Here is a 15,265-nt window from a genome sequence, read left to right as displayed (position 1 = left end):
CAAGGACTCTTTGAGGCAGGGTGACTTTTTGTTTGATTATGACTGCTTGCTTTGTCACGCCTAAAGTGTGAATAAAACACTGGACTGTGTGATCCTGTCTACCAGAGCGAAACCCCACACCTGCTATAATCTTATGTCCTGTCAGGTCTGCTGTCCATTTTCTGCTTAATTTCTGAAAAAACAGTTTACTGGAATCATACAGGTGAAACTCAAAAAATTTGAATATCGTGCAAAGTTCATGTATTTCAGTAATGCAACTTAAAAGGTGAAACTAACATATGAGATAGACTCATTACATGCAAAGCGAGATATTTCAAGCCTTTATTTGTTATAATTTGGATAATTATGGCTTACAGCTTATGAAACCCCAAAGTCACAATCTCAGGTACCCTTTGCTCAGGGGGTATGGATTAATTAGCTGACTAGAGTGTGACACTTTGAGCCTAGAATATTGAACCTTTTCACAAAATTCAAATTTTAAACTGCATTAATGCAATTCCTTTTAATTTGCATTACTGAAATAAATGGACTTTTGCACGATATTCTAATTTTTTGAGTTTCACCTGTATACATTCTTACCCAAAACTAAAAGTCAGCTTCAAGAAGATGTGTTTAATGGAGCAGTTTTACATCCGCCTTCATGTGTTTCAAATAGCGCAGCTCCATGAGACGCTTACTTGAAGAACAGAGCCCTTTAACATTCTATATCAAACTTCTTACAAAGAAATGACATAAAAATGCTAAATGTCTGGTCCCTGTCTCTAGTTGTCATCCGTAGAAAGATTCCCTAATCTGCTCCCTCCAAAACCCTAGAACCAAAACAATAAAGGAAAACATACATGCCTGTCTAAGGAATATTATCAACATAGGTTTCCTTCAGGATGCTGCCTGAAATTTAAGATTTCTCAAATAGTTTATAGGGCATATAAATGTAAACCCAATGCAAGAACAGGGCAGGCATTAGAAATTAGGTATAGCTTGTAGTGGGTGGCCACCAACAGCTACAAGCCTCTGTTATCTGTTATAGGGCTTAGTGGGACACCCGTACAGCTAGGCATATGGCAATACTGCTGTAGAGAGACAGATTTATAAAGAGTACATAGATAGACATTCAAACCTGTAGGTTATGCCTGTACCATACATTCTAAGAAGGGTGTCAAGAAACCTTACTATCCATAGCCTTGAGAGGAAAATCAAGTTCCAGTGGGATCACTTTTTTGTGTTGCTCTTTCGGTTCCTCGGTCGAATATCTGGAAACAGATTCTTGGTCAGCATCTCCCTAGGTAGGAAAGGTGGCATCAGATGCTAGGGACTTGGACCAATGGTGCAAAGTGGAGCAGGGAGACAGTGCCTCCATTGCTGCTTCAAGTGTTGTGAATGATGACAAATAGTGATGGAAGAACTTTGGCCGGGACATTTCGTGAACGCGCGATTCTGGCGGGTCCCATTGACTTTAATGGCAGGCGAACCTGAAAAACCTTCAGGTCATATTTGCAGCCACTAAATACTTACTAGAAGTGCACAAATAGTCCCACAACATGGACAGTGACATACCAGAGGGGGATCATTGGCAAAAATTCCCACAAAAAATATGTATTTTAATCAGGGGCCATTTTTATGCGTCTTAAAGGGAAACTCTCAAAAATGTGCCCTGCTGGAGCCTAGAAATTTTTTATTTTAGGCCACGAGAGTATAGGCCCCAAAAATGATGATGATGATGTGGCTAGAGGTACATTAGGCGGTCACTGGATACAAATTTTACTGTAGGCCACTGGAGTACCGGCACCAAAAACTAGGCATTTACCTGACAGAAAAGAACTTATTATGATGTAGCTGGAGGTACATTTGGCGGTCACTGGCAAAAAATTTTACTGTAGGCCAGTACAGGCCCCAAAAATTAGGTATTCACCTGACAGAAAAGAACTTGTGATGATGTGGCTGGAGGTACATTAGGCGGTCACTGGATACAAATTTTACTGTAGGCCAGTACAGGCCCCAAATATTAGGCATTCACCTGACAGAAAAGAACTTGTGATGATATGGCTGGAGGTACATTAGGCAGTCACTGGATACAAATTTTACTGTAGGCCAGTACAGGCCCCAAAAATTAGGCATTCACCTGACAGAAAAGAACTTGTGATGATGTGGCTGGAGGTACATTAGGCGGTCACTGGATACAAATTTTTCTGTAGGTCAGTACAGCCTAGTGATGGACGAACATCGGCCGGGATGGTTCGCGAACGTGATCGCGTGAACTTGATCAAATGTTTGCAAACCAGTTCGCGGCGGGCCCCATTCACTTTAAAGGCAGGCGAACCTGGAATACCTTCAGGTCATATTTGCAGCCACCAAATACTTACTAGAAGTGCACAAATAGTCCCACATATTGGACAGTGACATAGCAGATGTATTATTCGAATTTGCGATCTTCATTCATTATTTTTTTCAATGCAAAATATCGTCAATGTAATTTTTGCCTATGCGCATGCGCAAAATAGGAGCGACCTACTACAGCAACTGGGTTTCCACCAGACCGAAGTTGGATGCGATCAGAAAAGATGGTTGGCAACAATTTTCGCGAAGTTGAGGAAGAATTTCTGATCACTGTAAGTAATTTGACATTAAAGCAGTGTATTTAATTACATTTCACATGCATGTTATAACAATAGCTGTATATGCAGATCGAGTGTTTAAAAAAAGCGTGTAACGGGTTCCGAAGGTGCACTCGGTCCCCCATTGCCCACATAACTGTTGCTTAGCTTTGGGAATGAGGATGTGTGTTTGACCTCATTCCCAGGGCGGCTTTACTAGCTGGGTGGCTCCCGGCTCCTAGTCTGCCTTGAGCGCCGAGCTGATCCCTCGGTGCTCGACTGGTTGGTCTGTCGGTCATGTGACGCTGGCCACGTCACATGACCCTCACTTCCCACTATAAATACAGGCAGCCTGCTGGCCACAGGTTGCCTGTTAATTTAGGTTCCACTTGTGATTTGGTCTTTCCTGGCATACTTACCTCCTGCTGAATTCCTGACGATCCTCTGCCTGCTTCTTGTGTACTTTGCTGCTCTCCTGGTATTTGACCCCTGCCTCCTCCTGACGATCCTCTGCTGACTCCTTTGGTACTTCACGTCTCTCCTGGTATTTATGACCCCGGCTTCTCCTGACACTTCTCTGCTTGCTCCATTTGTACTTTGTAGCTTTCCTGGTATTGACTCGGTCCGTTCGCGTCCTGTTGTTTGTCTGTCTGTCATCCCTGCACTTATTCCTAGTTAGGGATTGCCGTCCAGTTGTCCCCTGTCATTAGGACTCGCGAGGCAAGTAGGCAGGGGTAAGGGTGGAGCGCAGTGGTCACTTCCCTCCCCCCTGTGTGTGTGTGTACGCGACCGTTACAGATTAACAGGCCCAATAACCACTGTATTATGAATCCTCTGGTGACCCTGACTGACCATGTCTCTAATCTGACGCAGGGGGTGCAGGAGTTAGGGGAAAAACTCAGTTCTTTTGAGTTAGGGCAAGGTTCTTCCACTCCTCAGGCCTCCAGTCCGCATTTTGAGCCCCAGATTAAGCTCCCAGAACCCTTTTCTGGAGACCGGAAGAAGTTTCTCTCTTTTAAGGAGAGTTGCAAACTTTACTTCCGTTTGCACCCCGTGTCCTCTGGCCCCGAGAGTCAACGCGTGGGCATTATCATTTTCCGATTACAGGGTGATCCCCAGGACTGGGCATTCTCTTTACCTGCTGGCGCCAGTTGTTTATATTCTGTGGAGGGGTTCTTTCAGGCCCTGGGTACCCTCTATGATGAACCAGACAGGGCTCTAGTAGCCGAGACGGCTCTAAAGGCACTGGTTCAGGGCAATTTACCAGCGGAGGATTATTGCACCCAATTCAGAAGGTGGTGTGTCCCCTCAGGATGGAACGAACCAGCCCTGAAGAGTCAGTTCAGGTCAGGTCTGTCTGATAAATTAAAGGATCTTCTGGTCAGTTATCAACTTCCAGAGACCTTAGAGGAGATGATGACCCTTGTTGTCCGACTTGACCGACGGGTTAGAGAGAGACGACAGGAACAACAGTTCTCTTCCCAGATGGTGGTCCAGCCAGAGGCCTATCCCAGATACAATGCTGAGGTCTCCACCGAGGAACCCATGCAGGTTGGCATGACCCAAGGGAATCTTCGCCGCAGACGTGGAGAATGCTTTTACTGTGGAGATCCTGACCATTGGATCAACCAGTGTCCTAAGAAGGTCCTCTCTGTCAAGTCTCCTAAGGCAAGGCAGCCTAAAGACCAGGTACACCCTGAATTTTCTAAATGTAAGCTTTCGGTAGCCATTACGATTTCTCTGGGAGTAGATAAATGGCCGGGTAAGGCCTTTATTGATTCTGGCTCAGCGGCTAGCTTTATTGACTCTGAGTATGCTGTAAGATTGGGTATTCCTATGTTTGCCTTACCAACTCCTATCCATGTCATGGCTATTGATGCTACTCCTCTTATTGGTGGTACGGTGAGCTTATGTACCTCAGAGATTTCTCTAACCGTGGGTGTGTGCCACTCAGAGAGATGTTCGCTTCTAGTCCTGGAGAACCTACCTGCTGAGGTGGTACTAGGGTTGCCTTGGCTCCGACTACATAACCCCACTATAGATTGGTCCAATGGGGAGTTGGTGAGATGGGGGCCTAAGTGTGACTCGTGCTTGTCCGTGGTACAGGCTGGGGTCTCAGTAAAGTCTGATACTTTACCCTCTGTTGTTAGAGAATATTCTGATGTATTCTCATCACCAACCCCGGAGGTTCTACCCCCCCAATAGACCTTATGATTGTACCATAGAGCTAGTAGAGGGGGCCAAGTTTCCTAAAGGACGAATTTATAATCTTTCAATGCCCGAACACAAGGCCATGGAAGATTATATTAAGGAGAGCCTTGGTAAAGGGCATATTAGACCTTCTGTCTCTCCTATGGGGGCGGGGTTTTTCTTTGTTAAGAAAAAAGATGGTGGTCTTAGGCCATGTATCGATTACCGGAGATTAAATAAAATCACTGTCCAGAATAGATACTCCCTCCCATTGATTCCGGATTTATTTAACCAGGTTCTGGGGGCAACCTGGTTTTCCAAAATTGACCTGAAAGGGGCATACAATCTAATCTGAATCAAGGAGGGAGACGAATGGAAGACGGCGTTCAATACTCCGGTAGGACACTTTGAATATCAGGTGATGCCTTTTGGACTCAGCAATGCCCCAGCTGTGTTCCAAAACTTCATGAATGACATTCTTAGGGAGTTCTTAGGTAAATTTGTTATTGTCTATCTTGACGACATTTTGATATTCTCTCCTGACTTCGAATCCCATGTGTCTCATGTTAAACAAGTATTAGAGGTGTTGAGGGAGAATCAGCTATCCGCTAAACAAGAGAAATGTGTCTTTGGTGTACAGGAGATTCTGTTTCTAGGGCATGTTCTGACTCCTCACGCCTTCAAGATGGATCCTGGTAAGGTACTAGCAATTAAGGAATGGGTAAGACCTTCATCCCTAAAGGCCTTACAACGGTTCTTAGGTTTCGCCAATTACTATCGTAAATTTATTATGAATTTTTCCATAATTGCTAAACCGTTGACCGACCTTACTAAGAAAGGGGCGGATTTGGAGAATTGGTCTAGAGGCCATTTCTTCATTTGAAAAATTAAAAAAGGCATTCAGTAGCGCTCCCATTCTGATCCAGCCTGATCAGGAGAAACCTTTTATTGTGGAGGTGGATGCGTCCGAGGACGGCGCAGGAGCAGTCCTTTCACAAGGTCCTGCTAGCCTCACTAATCTGAGACCATGTGCCTTCTTCTCCAGGAAATTCTCTCCCACGGAGAGAAACTACGACATAGGGAATAGGGAGCTGCTGGCCATTAAATGGGCATTTGAGCAGTGGAGGCATTTTCTGGAGGGGGGAAGGCATTGTGTAGCTGTTGTCACTGACCATAAAAACCTTATGTCTCTCGAGTCTGCTAAGAGGTTGAATCCCCGTCAAGCCTCTGTTTTTTACTCATTTTGATATTTCCATCACGTTCAGGCCGGGAAGTAAAAATGTGAAGGCGGACGCATTATCTCGGAGCTTCCAGGCTTTTCAACCTACTGAGGTACCACCTGAATCCATCCTACCAGCAAAAATCTTCTTAGCAGCTCTTACCCAGGATATCTCGGCTCGCATTAGGTCTGAACAACATCTGGCACCGGTATCCACCCCAACAGATAAGTTGTTTGTTCCCGTACAATTTCGTCTCCAGCTGTTGGGTAAGTGTCACGATTCTGCCTTTTGTGGACATCCGGGTGTTGAGGGCACTAAGGATCTGGTTTCTAGATCTTATTGGTGGCCCACTCTAACTAAGGATGTCAAGTCCTACGTGTCAGCCTGTGAGGTTTGTGCCAGGTCCAAGACACCTAGGACTCGCCCTGCTGGTAACCTACGACCCCTACCCATTCCCAGTAGACCCTGGTCCCATATCTCGATGGACTTTATAACTGACCTACCGCCGGCGGAGGGTAAGACTGTAGTTTGGGTAGTGGTCGATAGGTTTAGCAAGATGGTCCATTTCATTCCCCTGTCTAAACTCCCGAATGCCAAAACCCTGGCGTCTATTTTTGTGAAAGAAATTGTTCGATTGCATGGTATCCCGGAAAATATTGTTTCTGACAGGGGTGTGCAGTTTGTGTCCAAATTCTGGAGGGCCTTCTCTCAAAATTGTAAAATTTCATTGTCTTTTTCCTCTGCCTACCACCCTGAGAGTAATGGGCAGACTGAACGCCTTAATCAGTCTGTCGAACAATTCTTGAGGTCGTATGTTGCTGATGACCAGCAATTATGGGTGAAATTTCTTCTATTGGCTGAATTTGCTTTGAATAACCGTGTCAATTCTTCTGCTGGGGTTTCACCTTTCTTTTGTAACCATGGTTTCCATCCCCGTTTTCATTCTGGGTCATCCGTCTCCTCCTCTAACCCTGAGGCGGATAGGCTCTCCTCTGAATTGTGCACAGTTTGGGCCCGGGTTCAATCGAACTTAGAAAAGGCTCAAAGTTCTCAGAAACTCAAGGCCGATAGGAGACGTTCAAAGGGGGTGAATTTTCAGGTTGGGGATAAGGTATGGTTGTCCTCCAAGAATCTCTCTCTTAAGGTAGATTCTAAAAAGTTTGCTCCTCGTTTTATTAGACCATATAAGATCACGGAGGTATCTTTTAGGTTGGAGCTGCCCGAGTCATTCCACATTCATAATGTGTTCCATAAGTCTATACTTAAAAAATATTTTGAACCGGTAGTACCATCAAAAGCCTCGCCTCCGCCGGTTCTTGTTAATGATGCTGTCGAGTATGTGGTGTCTAAAATAGTGGATGTCAGGAAGGTGCGTAATTCCTTGCAGTACCTGATTCACTGGAAGGGGTATGGACCTGAAGAGAGATCTTGGGTACCTGCCAGGGAGGTTCATGCTCCTAGACTTGTTTGAAAATTTCATTTAGAACACCCTGAAAAGCCAACGCCTGAAGTCTTGGGTCCGGTGGCCCTTCGTAAAAGGAGGGGTACTGTAACGGGGTTCCGAAGGTGCACTTGGTCCCCCATTGCCCGCAGAACTGTTGCTTAGCTTTGGGAATGAGGATTGACCTCATTCCCAGGGCGGCTTTACTAGCTGGGTGGCTCCCGGCTCCTAGTCTGCCTTGAGCGCCGAGCTGATCACTCGGTGCTCGACTGGTTGGTCTGTCGGTCATGGGATGCTGGCCACGTCACATGACCCTCACTCCCCACTATAAATACAGGCAGCCTGCTGGCCACAGGTTGCCTGTTAATTTAGGTTCCACCTGTGATTTGGTCTTCCTGGCGTACTTACCTCCTGCTGAATTCCTGACGATCCTCTGCCTGCTTCTTGTGTACTTTGCTGCTCTCCTGGTATTTGACCCCGGCCTCCTCCTGACGATCCTCTGCTGACTCCTTTGGTACTTCACGTCTCTCCTGGTATTTATGACCCCGGCTTCTCCTGACAATTCTCTGCTTGCTCCATTTGTACTTTGTAGCTTTCCTGGTATTGACTCGGTCCGTTCACGTCCTGTTGTTTGTCTGTCTGTCATCCCTGCACTTATTCCTAGTTAGGGATTGCCGTCCAGTTGTCCCCTGTCATTAGGACTCGTGAGGCAAGTAGGCAGGGCCAGGGGTAAGGGTGGAGCGCAGTGGTCACTTCCCTCCCCCCTGTGTGTGTGTGTACGCGACCGTTACAAAGCGCCATTGCGAAAATCCCTAATGATGCGATTTATTTTTTTCGCGGTACACACAACTTCAAATTTTATAAGGTCTCATGAGATATTAGTGATTGGTGCACTAAGTATTGTTGTGAGAACTTGCCACTCCAGTACAGGCCCCAAAAATTAGCCAATAGGCATTACCTCACAGCAAAGAACTTTGGATTCTGTGGCTGGAGGTACATTAGGCGGTCACAGGATTAATATGTAACTGTCGTCCAGTACAGGCCCCAAAAATTAAGCATTTAACGGCCATAAAAGGCCTTTTATGCCACTGTATTTACCAAAGACAGGGACCATGATTTGTTCTGGGTGGTGGCGGATATTTGTGGGCTGTCATGAGGAATTTCAATCAAACATGGTCGACTTGTCACATGTGTTGAATTCCTCCGAGATCCATGCCTCATTCATTTTTAGAAATGTGAGGTAGTCCACACTGTTGTGAGCTAGGCGAGTGCGCTTATCGGTCACGATCCCCCCTGCTGCGCTGAACGTCCTTTCGGACAGGACACTGGACGAGGGGCAAGCCAACAGTTCCATGGCAAATTGTGCCAGCTCTGGCCACAGGTCAAGCCTGCCCACCCAGTAGTCCAGGGGTTTATTGCTTCTCAGAGCGTCCACATCGGCCGTTAACCCGATGTAGTTTGAGATGTAGACGGACACCTGTTGGTCTTGGCATTCCCTGAGGCTGGATCTGGAGGGCGGCTGTCGATGGGTTGGATGAAAGAATGATCTCATATCCGAAGTGACCAAGACATCTTCAAACCACCCTCTTCTTGCAGGCGTGTTAGGATTGGTACCTGCACCTGTTTCGCTGTGCTTTTTATATGGGGTCCCTCTTCAAACACTGGAACATGAAGGCCCCAATTTGCGCTAAATTGGAAGCGGTGGATCGCCCTGGGTCCTGATCATCGCGCTGGAGAATGACATCCTCGGTCTCCTCCCCCCAGCCACGAAGAACACCAGGGATCACCGAAAAGTTTAAAGTCCCCCTCAAACCCTGCTCTTCTTGCTCCTCCTCCTCCCCCCAGCCACCACCCTTCTTTGACTCCTCTTCAGACTCCTACTGACTTGTCTCAGATGGAGTAGCCCCCCTGGGAATTCATTCAGCATTGTGATTCCAGCTCCTGCTCCTTGACGGCTTGATCAATGACACGACGCAATGCACGCTCCAGAAGGCGTAAGGTATGATGTCACTGATGGCATTCTGGCTGTGACTAACCAGTTTGGTGAGCTCATCAAATGGCCGCAGAAGTCTGCATGCGTTGCGCATGAGCAGCCACTGGTGCGGTGAAAATAAACCAAACTCCCCAGAACCTGTCCTGCTGCAGGATTCGTAAAGGTAGTCGTTAACAGCACATTGCTGCTAGAGCAGCCTATCAAGCATATACAGTCCTGATCAAAAGTTTAAGACCAGGGCCGTTTCTTGGATTCCGACCTCATTTACGAAATTCAAATCCGACGAATTCTGGCATAGTCATCTGTATCGTTTTGTGCCTTGCCTGAGCAGGAGAGTGAGAAGCGTCTGCTGGGATTCGAACCCGTGACCTTCTGTATCAGAGGCAAGGCACTTACCCACACAGCTATAAAAGCTGCTTAGCCACTAACTGAAAAAATTTGAGACTTCTACTGTAGACTCGTTGATAGCTTTGATAGCCAGTGTACATCCATACAGCTCTGCTATATATCTATCTATGATAGCTGCCCCAGCACACCTAGCCTGCTACATCTATACACATGACAGCTGCCCAGCACATTCAGCTCTACTATATATATATGACAGCTGCCCCAGCACACTCAGCTCTGCTATATCTCTATATATGATAGCTTCCCCAGCACACTCAGCTTTGCTACATCTATACGCATGACAGCTGCCCAGCACACTCAGCTCTGCTATATCTCTATATATGATATATTGAGGGGTGGAGATGGCACTATGATACTGGCACATGGGAGGGGAGGAGAGAGGCACTTGATACTAGCACATGGGGGGAGATGGCACTATGATACTGGCACATGTGGGGGGGGGGAGAGGCACTTAATACTGGCACATTGGGGGGGAGATGGCACATTGGGGGGGAGATGGCACTATGATACTGGCACATGGAGGGGTGGGAAGGAGAGAGGCACTTGATACTTTCACATTAGGGGGGGAGATGGCACTATGATACTGGCACATGTGGGGGGGGGGGGGGGGGGGGAAGGAGAGAGGCACTTAATACTGGCACATTGGGGGGGAGATGGCACTATGATACTGGCACATGGAGGAGTGGGAAGGAGAGAGGCACTTGATACTGGCACATGGGGGGGAGATGGCACTATGATACTGGCACATTGGAGGGAGATGGCACTATGCTACTGGCACATAAGGGGGACTACTGGCACATAAGGGGGGCTACTGGCACATAAGGGGGCTGCTGGCCCATAAGGGGGGCTACTGGCACATGATATGGGGGAGTACTGGCACATAAGGGGGCTACTGGCACATAAGGGGGACTACTGGCACATGATAGGGGGGGCTACTGGCACATAAGGGGGGCTGCTGGCACATAAGGGGGACTACTGGCGCATAAGGGGGGCTACTGGCACATGATAGGGGGGGCAATCTGGCTACTGGCACATGATGGTGGGGGGGCTCTTATTACTGGCACATGATTGGGGGGCATCTATGGGGGCACATCTTACTGGCACATGAATAGGGGGCATCTATGGGGGCACATCTTACTGGCTCATGATTAGGGGGCATCTATGGGGGCACATCTTACTGGCACATTATTGGGGGGCATCTATTGGGGCACTTATTACTGGCACATTATTGGGTGGCACTATAGGGGCATCTACTGAGGCAAAAAAGAAGGGGTATTTTATATGGGGGGCTCTGTATAGGGGCATTTTATACTGGGACACATTATGGTGGGTACCATGGGGAAGGGGGGAGAGGAGCACTATGGGGTCATCTACGGGGGCACTGAGAAGGGGTATTTTATATTGGCACATTATGGGAACATTAGCTCAACTGGGGGCATTACAAGGGGGTATAATTTGCACATTATAAGGAGAATTATTTCTACTGGGGGGGCATTATGGTGGGCTTTATTACTTCCCCATGGTATGACCCCCTAGTAGCAGCACCAGCCTCTCCCTGCTCTGCTATCCCTCTGCCCTTTCTCCAAATCCTTATTATGAAATCTTTCTCCTTAGGATAAAGCACATCAGCTCCACCGAGCCCCCGGTGTTGAAGTGTTGAAGTGGTGTCCGAGATCCTAAGGGCCAAGCCAAGTAACTGTAAGTTTTCATGTTGAGTATGTTTATGTTATACACATATAGCCTGCACTGTGCCACACAATATACAGTATACCTCTACACTGTGTAGGGGTTATACTGTTTATTGTACAGAATGGCACTGAGGTTATTTTGTCCGGCATGGTGTAACCTCCATACATTTTATGTACAGTATACAGTAATCCGCCTTGCCATCTATGCTTTGAATCTGGTTTTATATGTTACTTGGTTTTTGTACATTTACTTGCGTGTGCTAGTTGAGACCTGCTGTGATTGGGTTTTAGTTAGTTATTAAATGCTAACATGACAATTTTTTGGTTTTGCACATTATTGATGATTGTATTTCATGACTACTCTTCTAAGGGTATTGCCTTCCTTTATACTGCAGTTCTCCTGTACCACTCTGCCTGCGACTTTTATCAGTTTATCAGTAATTTTCTTTTGCTCTCAATAAATCTTGTGTTAAGCAAAAAAAATATAAAAATATATGGTGAGACGGTTGCAAGTACTCTTCTGATATGATTTCATCGAGCAGTTTTAATGGGGGGGGGGGGGGGAGTTTTTTTGAGAGAAATTTTACCTAGAAACTGCACTGTTTAAGACCACTTGAAAAATGGCAAAAAATCATCTTTAGCATGGTTGGATCTTAACAAGGTTCCAAGTAGAGCTTCAACATGCAACAAGAAGAAATTGGAGTGAGACAAAACATTTTTTGAGAATTCAATTTAATAAAAACAACGAATAAACTGAAACAGGCTGTTTTTCAGCTGATCAAAAGTTTAGGACCACACCTCCAAAAAAAACCTAAACCCCCCCAAAACAGAAATCCAACTTCCAAACATGAACTCAGTAATGAGTAGCTCCGCCGTTATTGTTTATCACTTCAAAAATTCGTTTCGGCATGCTTGATGCAAGCGTTTCAATGAGGTGAGTGGGAACATTTCTCCAAGTGGTGAAGACGGCCGCACGAAGGCCATCTACTGTCTGGAACTGTTGTCCATTTTTGTAAACTTCCCTTGCCATCCATCCCCAAAGGTTCTCAATTGGATTTAGATCAGGGGAACACGCAGGATGGGCCAAAAGAGTAAGGTTATTCTCCTGGAAGAAGTCCCTCTTCCTGCGGGCATTGTGTACTGTAGCGTTGTCCTGTTGAAAAACCCAGTCGTTACCACACAGACAAGGGCCCTCAGTCATGAGGAATGCTCTCTGCAACATCTGGACATAGCCAGTGGCCGTTTGACGCCCCTGCACTTCCTGAAGCTCCATTGTTCCACTGAAGGAAAAAGCACCCCAGACCATTATGACGCCCCCTCCACTGTGGCGCATAGAAAACATCTCAGATGGGATCTGCTTGTCATGCCAGTAACGTCGGAAACCATCAGGACCATCAAGGTAAAAGAAATTCTCATCGGAGAATAAAACTTTCTTCCACCTTTGAATGTCCCATGTTTGGTGCTCTCTTGCAACGTCCAAACGAGCAGTTCTGTGGCGTTCAAGGAGACAAGGTCTTTGAAGACGTTTTTTGAAGCCCTTCAGTCTCAGATGCCGTCTGATGGTTATGGGGCTGCAGTCAGCACCAGTAAGGGCCTTAATTTGGGTCGAGGATCGTCCAGTGTCTTGACGGACAGCCAATTGGATCCTCCGGCTCAGTGCTGATTAAATTTTTTTGGGTCTTCCACTTGACTTTTTTGTTCCATAAATCCTCAGGATCATTTAAGAAATTCCAAATGACTGTCTTACTGCGCCCCATCTCAGCAGCGATGGCGCGCTGTGAGACACTGCTTATGCAATTCAACAACCCGATAACGTTCAAAAAGGGAGAGGTTTTTTTGCCTTTGCCATCACAACGTGTGACTACCTGACAGAAAATGACAATGAATCCACATCTTTGCACAGATTTGGCCTTTTAAAGGCATGTGGTCCTAAAATTTGGATCAGCTAAAAAACAGCCTGTTTCAGTTTAATCGTTATTTTCAATTAATTGAATGCTCAAAAAATGTTTTGTCTCACTCTCATTTCTTCTTGTTGCTTGTTGAAGCTCTACTTGGAACCTTGTTAAGATCCAACAATGTAAAATATGATTTTTTGCCATTTTTCAAATGGTCTTAAACCTTTGATCAGGACTGTACAAGGTGGAGTACCAGCGCGTCGGGCTGTCACAAATCAGATGTCTCACGGACAGGTGATGTCGCCACTGAACGTCAGCAAGGCGAGCCATGGCTGTGTAAGATCTTCTAAAATGGCCAGAGATTTTCCTAGCCTGCCGCAAGACGTTCTGGACCCCGGGGTATTTGGCAACGAATCACTGCACGACTAAGTTCAGTACGTGTGCCATGCACGGCACGTGTGTCATTTTGCCCTGTTTCAGAGCATTCAGCAGATTGGCACCATTGTCGCAGACCACTTTACCAACTGTCAAATTGAGCGGGGTTAGCCACTAATCGGCCTGTGACTGCAGAGCTGAAAGGAGTGCAGGACCGGTGTGGCTCTTGGCTTCCAGGCACAGCAGCCACAGCACAGCTGGGCAATGTCTCACCTGGCACGTCGAATAGGTTCTGGGGAGCTTTGGGGGCGCAGCAGAAGAGGTGGTAGCAGTGGAAAAGAAGGAGTCAGCCGAGAAGGAGACGGAGGATGGAGTAGGAGGAAGAGAAGAAGAGGCAAGACTGCATGCAATGCGTGGCGGTAACACCAAATCCACACGGGAGCCATGGATTACATGCTTGACGGCCGTCATAAGGTTAACCCAGTGTTCAGTAAAAGTTATGTACCTTCCCTGCCCGTGTTTGCTAGACCACGTGTCTGTAGTCAGATGTATCTTGGCACCGACACTGTGTGCCAGAGATATATTTACTTGCCGCTGAACGTGGCCATATAGCTCTGGGATGCCCTTTTGGGAGAAATATTTCCTTCTGGGGACCTTCTATTGCGGTGTGTCAATGGCCACACATTTTCTAAAGACCTCTGAGTCCACCAGTTTATATGGCAGTAGTTGGCGGACTAGCAGTTCTGACAAGCCAGCGGTCAGCCGTTGGGGAAGAGGGTTACCCTGCGTCAACTTTTTTTCCCCGAACATTTGGGCCACGGAAGCCTGCCTACTGCCAGATGAACACAACGACGCCACGGTGGAAGGTGGATAAATGGAAGGAGAGAGGAGAAGGAGAAGAGTCAGGACGTGGAGCACCAGGAATGTAGCTTTGTGGGTTCTGACGGCTTTGCTCTCACTGGCCTCGGTGATGGGAGGCCAGGTGCCTTCTTAAGTCGGTCGTCCCTAAGTGAGTCTTGGGCTTACCACGACTTATGCGTTGACAGCACAGGCTGCAGATGGCAACACTATTGTCAGCAGCTGACACGTTAAAAAAAGCCCACACTGCGGAGCCATGTGCCAGCGTCCTGGGAGCGCCAGAAGTGACTGTGCATGGTGGATGGCTTGCTCCAGCTACATTTGCAGTCTGCTTTTTGCCTCCTGTGCCCTGCGAGCTCTGCCTGCTTCTCCTCCCTCTCTGCTTATCCGTCTTTCCCACTGAACTCCCCTCCTCTTCTTATCTTGTGGGCACTCACGTGACATCCATTGATACGTCATCATCGTCACCTTCACCACCACTGACATTTGAGATCTCGGAGTAGGCAGCAACAGCGGGGACCTCCCTCCTTGGGCTGATCTGGGTACTGTGGTCAGACCTCTGAGTGGCGGCCGTTGCTACCTCCTCTTCCTCATCCGATGTCAAGA

Source organism: Bufo bufo, chromosome 3 (genome assembly GCF_905171765.1).
Source record: "Bufo bufo chromosome 3, aBufBuf1.1, whole genome shotgun sequence".
NCBI lineage: Eukaryota > Metazoa > Chordata > Amphibia > Anura > Bufonidae > Bufo > Bufo bufo.
This window is presented reverse-complemented; position numbering follows the sequence as displayed.